The sequence below is a fragment of the Aulonocara sp. 'chitande type north' Nkhata Bay genome, linkage group LG13 (genome assembly GCF_057382095.1).
Source record: "Aulonocara sp. 'chitande type north' Nkhata Bay isolate Kocher_YH1m ecotype deep benthic linkage group LG13, A_spYH_male_GT1.1, whole genome shotgun sequence".
NCBI classification, from domain to species: Eukaryota; Metazoa; Chordata; class Actinopteri; order Cichliformes; family Cichlidae; genus Aulonocara; species Aulonocara sp. 'chitande type north' Nkhata Bay.
This window is the reverse complement of record NC_141356.1, coordinates 6,842,014-6,849,437: the sequence shown is the minus strand read 5'-3', so window position 1 is coordinate 6,849,437 and position 7,424 is coordinate 6,842,014. Positions and strand designations below refer to the sequence as shown.

General features: G+C 35.2%; 1 long non-coding RNA gene across 1 annotated transcript; it reads right to left on the bottom strand.

Moving 5' to 3' along the window:
* Positions 1–267: 267 nt before the first annotated feature.
* Positions 268–6,897, bottom strand: LOC147315547 (uncharacterized). Its single transcript, XR_015124361.1, has 4 exons — positions 6,776–6,897; positions 5,020–5,052; positions 814–973; positions 268–594 (listed from the first exon to the last, which is right to left on the bottom strand). It is a non-coding gene; the product is annotated as an uncharacterized LOC147315547 (long non-coding RNA).
* Positions 6,898–7,424: the final 527 nt, after the last annotated feature.

Genomic DNA, 7,424 nt, shown 5'->3' with positions numbered 1-7,424 from the left:
TAGTGGGTACAACATGAGGAAAACATGAGCTAAAAAGTTGGAATGGCATTAGCAGTGGGTTCTGTATTTGCATCTTATTTCTAGTTTGAATTGACTAAGTTCTGGCACTGAGTGGGCCCCATGTAGTAAAACAGTCACAAAATCAATTTTTCAGACGGCTAATACGGGTTCTGTGACACAAAGACACCAAATATATTAAAGCTGACCGCAAACAAAATCTAGTTTGTAAATAAAACCATTTCAAAAATCACGAGGGTACACAAAACAACATTTTTCACATTTATTTTGTCCAACAACTGTGATTTTACGTAACTGTATTCCAAAGTGCGTAAACGTTTAAAAACTAGAAATGTCAAACTACAGCAAAATTCCTTAGATATTTGGAACTGTAGCAACATGGGGAAAAAGTCAGATGGAAAACTCAAAAGCTTATCTTGAATCAGCAGGGTTTGTTTTTTTACAGAGCCGTAAGTCTATTTTGTACCCTTGCAGCCCTCGGTCCTCCTCTGTCTTTAGCTCCACTGAACCACTTGGACAGAGCCTTCTCTGCTTCTTGCAAGTTGACTTTTGATGTTAAATAATTCTTCAGTGCCTCTGCAAATGAAGAAGAAGAAAAACGGGCAAGCCAAAGTAAAGTTAATCTTAGCTTACTTCATTTGGTGATGATTTTCAAAGAACAATGTTTATTTCACTTTATTGCCTCAAAAAATATATACAAATTGCATGAAAACCAATCTCAGTTACACTTTCAAACACTTTATTAAAAAAGTTTAGTTTTCTAAAGTTCAAATGTCTCAAGTGAAACTAACTTACCATACACAACATTAAAAAGACGCAAATCTCTGAACTTTTTTTCCCCATGTCGGCCAAGCATGTTGTACTCCACAGCCAGCTCAGGTGATATGAGGAATTTCATCATCCTTCTTGTGGCATCGTCTACACTTGTTTCCCCTGTATCTGCTACCATGGCAACCTGAGGGGAACATACAAAAAGGACAGATTAGATACTGGCATCTGGTTAGGATGCCTCCCTGGTGAGGTGTTTTGGGCACGTCCCACCAGGAAGAGACCCAGAACACCCAGGACATGCTGGAGGGACTATGTTTTTCGGCTGGCCTGGGAATGCCTTGGGATTCCCCCGGAAGAGCTGGGCCAAGTGCCTGGAGAGAGCGAAGTCTGGGCCTCTCTACTTAGTACCGGATTGGGTCGAGGGGCAGCAGCCTAAGCTTAAGATAATGGACCGGAATGGAGGATAAATGGACACTTTACATATTACTTAATGTTTACTGTGTGGTGATAAAAAAAAAATGGTAGTAAACACAAGCTAAACTAAAAAAATTAATTGCGCTTCCTTAACCCTTTATCCCCAATAATGTTACGCAGGATAACTGGTAGGTCTGGTAGGTTTTTTCCTCTACTGCATACTATATGAATGTAATCAAGGATTAATAACAGAAAGAAAAAAGAAATTGAAATTTTGCCATTTTTACTAAAGGCAATCAAAATGTACATGAATAAAATATTTAAATTAGTCAATTCAAATTAATAACTCTAAAACACTGAACAAAATTAAGTATTTGACCCTGTGGTTTATTTTCGGACATCTCTTTTCTTCTAAAAGTCCAGGCGTGTTGGGCCCCTGGCAGAGCTCAGGTTTGACGAGACAGGTTTGGAAAAACCTGTCGCTGGCGACTTTTTGGGGGCTAAAGGGTTAAAATAAATAGGAATTGGCCAAAATTTGTATAAACTATGAAATAGCAGAACAAAAGTAAAAAAAAAAAATCTTTATCTGTTATCAGAATCAAATATTTGAATAGAATAAAAAATTTAACTTTCTGGAAGATTTCTCGTTACATCTGTCATAAAAGTAACAACATCTCAGAAAAGAAACATGATAGCAACAGAAAAATATGATAGCAGTGTGATGTGATGGTCCCTGGCCAGATTTTTACACATATTATAAGCCCTGTGACACAAAAACCACAGAACTCTGACACGCACAGACTGTTTTCCTTCGTGCTAATGAAGAAAAATGCTGGTCTGGTATGTAAAAGGGAATTTATTCTTCCAGGACCTGAAGCTCCGTAATGCAGCCCTCCAACAGCCAAACCTATCTGTTCTCTGATTGTCTTGATGCATGCTCAATCATCCAGGTAAGTAAATCTCCAAAAGTTGATTCTGTTCATCTGGACGTAGCGCTTGCAGCATTTTCTCCCACTGAAAATGCTACGTCCAGATGAACAGAATCAACTTCTGGAGATGTTCTCTGATTGGATTGTTTAATTGGTGATTGACATGAAATTGACCAATCAGCTGAAAGGAAGAAAAATAGGGTCAAAATTTGGATGTGTAAGTATAAATCCACACACAGCCAGGAAAGCCGAGCGCAGAGTTGTTTGTAGCACCAATTCAGCCAGAGTGGAGCCAGATGGATTTTCCATCCATCCACACTGTAAAGTCTATAGACCAGCAAGTGATAAATTAACAGTGTTGTTGGTATTTTCTAAAACAGTTGTATGCAATAGGAATTGCTGTTTATAGTCCTCCTGTATATCTGCATGTTCCCTCCCAATTAAAACCTGTGATAATGGAGATTCAAATTCATGTCATACCTATACCAACAGTTATCAAGTATCCAGATCGACCTTTACTGATGTGCTCTGTCAGTGCGCCCCAGGGCAGCTGTGGCTACAATGTAGCTTGCCATCGCCAGTGTGTGATTGTGTGTGTGAATGGGTGAATGACTGAATGTAGTGTGAAGCGCTTTGGGGTCCTTAGGGACTAGAAAAGCGCTATAAAAATGCAGGCCATTTACCATTTAAAGGAAAATTGTTATTTCCATGTATTTTCCTGTTCTGCCTTCAACTTTGAGGACTTCCCCCCACATTTCTAGTTGTGACAGTGCACCTACAACAAAAAAAATCTGCTGTGATTTACATTTGTTGAAAGAGCAATTTTGTAAAATAGTCTATTTTTGTATGCACAGTTTACAAATCTGTCCTGTACAGCATGGACTGATTGCATGCTAAAAAGTTGTTGCTTAAAAATAAAACAATAAATTTTTAATTAATAACATCAGCAGAAAGCCTTGTTATTAATTAGATGTACAATTTCTATAGAATACGAAACAACTCAGTTCATTTTTGATCATATCAATACCAGCATATTACACAACTAGTGATGGGATTTTCGTCTCTTTTTAGAAAGCCGGCTCTTTCGGCTCCCAACCGGCTCTTCAGGTTGTTTTGTTGCTTTAATTAATTTATTATTAACAACAATATAAAATTATGAACAAAAGGAATTACTAATGTAAAAAAAGAAACGTGGTTTTATTTATATATGTTTATATATAAATATATATGGTGGCCCCTAGAGACAAAGCATGTACAAACTCCAAAACCCATTTCTAGCGTCAACTGAACTTCCAAAACAGAGCTATCTAGATCACTTAATTTACACAATTGAAATCATATGTGTATTTTTTGTGTATTTATACACAAGCACTCATATATATTCATAAAAAATTCCAAAAGCTGTTCATTTACCTGTTACTACCACACACCAAATCCGGTCGTTGGTACTTCCTGGCTTGTGTAGCCACTAGGTAACAAAATCTCAACACTGTGCCTAGCATCCTGGAGCACTTCTGTTGTGTTTTGTACGTGCTTTGGAGTTTGTACGTGCTATGGAGTTTTTACGTGTTTTGGGGTTTGTACGTGCTTTGTCTCTAGCAGCCACCGTAAATATACTTTTATTTATTCTCTCCACATAAAATGTAATAAATAAATCATATAATACAAAAAAAACAACTATTTACATTTCAACTTTTAACTATTTAAATTTTCAGCTTTTTCCTTTTAAACAAATTTAAAGTGAAACAACACAAAACACTGCAAACCACAACACAATTAAATATAAATTATAATATGAAAACAAACAGAAGATGCACATCCTCTGTCATATGGGCCTGCATGAATAAACTTTCTGAATCCTTTATCATCCGCAATTGAAAATAGTTGTGGATGATTACTATACCTTTCTAATGTGACGTTGTTGTCCCTGGCTCTCTTTCTCTCTCTCTCCCTCCTGCTCTGTTACTGTGCTACTGCGTGTGTAACAACCGCCCCTCCCCCCTCTTCCCAGCGCAAAGCACAAGGCTCGCGTGCAGAGTGAAGCGGAAAAAAAGTGCGAGAGAGAGGGTGAGAGAGAGAGAAAAAACACGCTTGTGTCGTTCACTTCAAAGAGCCGTTTCGTTTTGACCAACACATCACTAACAACCATGATGAAAAACGCTCATCTGCTTCCATCACCATCAGCTGATTAACATTGAGCTGCTGCAGTCAACACCATCAAACTAATTTAGTGTTTAATGTTATGTTATTGAATGCTTATATTTTTAAATCTTTACCAGCGCTTAAAGACTGTAGATGTTCACACCTGGTGTTAGAAAACCGAGCTCACTGCAGTATTTTTTTTTATAACAGGAAATTTTAATTTTTATTGGTTACCGTGTTTATTACCACTTTTATCAGTAATGTACTTCCTATAAAATATGGATTTGATAAGTTACCGGTTTATTGAAATCAGCTAGTGAACACATCGATCACTTTATTGAACTACACGCCTTACACTCTTGTGAGCTCTGGTTACTAACAGCAGGTGTGAATGTTTGGAGTCCAAAACGCAGATAAAGATTAGAATAACAAGGCAATGTAAAATCAGTTTAATGCAGTTGACAGTAGCAGCTCAGATGGAAATCAGCCAATTGTGAGGAGAGCAGAGGACCAAAACTGTCAGAGTTGTGGGTCAAGTGAAGAGGACACTGTTGGCATTATTGTTAGCATAAAAGATGAAAATTAAATAAATGTTAAATTTTAAAATAGATCATTGCCTCCTGTGCCTAAATAAATATATATACTTAATACCAATAAAAAAAAAGGATGCCCCAAAGACCATCACTTTTCAAAAATAATAATAATAATAATAATAAGTAATACAAATAATATGAAAGTTACTTACATGTCAAAGATGGTGCTTGTGATCTTGAAGAATCTAAACGTGATAAGGAAATGAAAGAAAGTGCATGAGAAAATACAAACATTTTTGTTTTTTCCCAGGATAATTCAATATAAAAGATTCTCTTACTAATGCACAAAATGAACAGTGTAATTAAAAGTTTGAAAGGCACTGCATGTGTTTATATGATAAACTGACTAATTCAAGCAGCAAACACTAGCAGTGCAAAAATGTATCTAACTAGCTGACAGACTTTAAAGTCACAGGAAGATATATCAAAATGGTGACTTATGCCAGAACAAATGACTTGACAGACATAAATCCTAAATTCCTTTAAGTAAAAAAGGAATTACTTTTTTATAAGTGGTCCCTAGTGGTTTTCAAATTATTACATGGCTTGTTAATTTTTTATTAAATTATTAAGAAGCCAGATGAGTTCAAAACATTTACAAATTACTATAAAGCACTATCCAAACTTCAAATCAAGTGGCAAAATCTCCAAATTAAAAGTACTCGCAAACTATAAAAATTTGATTATACTTAAAAATATGCAAAAACTAATTTAGTGGAATTTTTACCTGCTCAAGAATACATTGAACATGCAATATTTAATTGAAAAGAACAAAATTTGTGTACTTTTAGAAAGGATTATTAAATATTTGGGGATACTAGACATAAAGAGGGTCTCGTACATTTACGGGCATCTAATTTCCTGGATTTAATGGTTTAAAAGTTTAATAGGTCTTTGAAGTTGATAATAAAATTGAGTCCATTATTAGCAAAAAGAATAAAAAAAAAAAAGAGCAAAAAAATGCTTAATATATAATAATTGTTTTAAACTTAAGCTTTGTAATTGTAGCAGATTTCATTATGTCTGTAATTTTTTATTTAGCCCCACAGTAGTAAAAGCCATAAATGGGAGTTAGATTTATTACTAGTATTTTACACAGCATTCAGCTATAATAACATGTTCTGCATTTTCCTACTTCACCATCTGATCTGAACAGCTGCACTCTCTTAATTAATTAATGACCTAACATTTCTCAGTAACCAATAACTAGATGGAACAGCACAGTATCTAAGAGAGTGATCAGACAGTGTTTGAGCTAAAGACGCTGTGTGTTTCTTTTGGGGGCTTTTTACACACTGATCCACCACCGTTTTCCCATAGTACAATGCATATCTGGTAACATTACCGTATTCAGATCAGAAAACCGTTTCAGCTGCAGGCATCTACTCCTGTAATTTAAACAATCACCTTGCTACACTGCACATGAATATTACGTAACATGGTATGACTAGCTCATGTTCAGACATTTAAGATACTGTTCAGCCATTTTGTTTACTGGGTAGTGCATAATGGCCGAGTTAGCTGAGCAGGAATCCACTAAAGCCAAAAAAATAATATAAATTTTTTAAATTAATTACAAAAACCTTATAGGAAAACCCAAGAAACAGTTGCAGAAGCACAGAAAAAAACTGCCGTGTACGTTATAGTGTGTAAATTCAAAAACTGTATAGAGAGAATGGTGCAATGAAAACAGAATAAGATAAGATGAACTTTATTGAGTAGAATATAGGCAGTAAGAGTTTTTTAATTAACTTTAAATTATGTTTGCCAAAGACAATGCAGCAAATTAACCCAGTTCTACCTGCTAGCTAAAGATGTTATGCTTCTCCCCCTTATACCGTTTAGGACGACTATAGAAAGTTACTAAAATAACCATTGATGAAAACGTATCAAACTTTAAGTATTTACCTTTGTCATAGTTTTCGATTCTTTGGTATCCTTTTGTCCTCCACGTTCTTAAACACCAGGGAGAGAAAAGGCGCAACAGACGAAAGACCGCGAAGACTAGACGCTAGGCGGTGCAATCTGCTCCTCCCTCTTTTTAAACGAGCCAATAGGAGCTGCTCACATTAAAAACAACTTTATTTAAAAAGTCGTTTTACACCTGATACAAACATTTTAAAAGTCAAACAATGCACAAGTTTAAAAGAACAATTTTATTTTTAAAAGTTTTTTAAGCATAGGGATGGTTAATATGTTTTAAAAAGTAATATATAATATTTATCAAAAAGTGTCACCCAAATCAACATCATAATAAAAATATAATTAATAAAAATATAATAATGATAAGAAGAAGAATAACAGTTTACCTAAAAGCTCTTCTAACATTAGACTGGTTTTGAAAAGTTTCAATAGTGTCAATACACCATAAGGACAAGGGAGTTTCACAGTTGAAGTGTGACTGCTTGAAAGACCCCATTCCCTCTCCTTTCCACTAGTTCAAAGAAAATATAAATTATTTCTGGTTATATAATTTGAGGGCACAAGTTTGAAGAGTAACATTTTAACAGATCGGTAATATACTTCAGGAGCTTTACTGGATCTGATTAACCAAAAC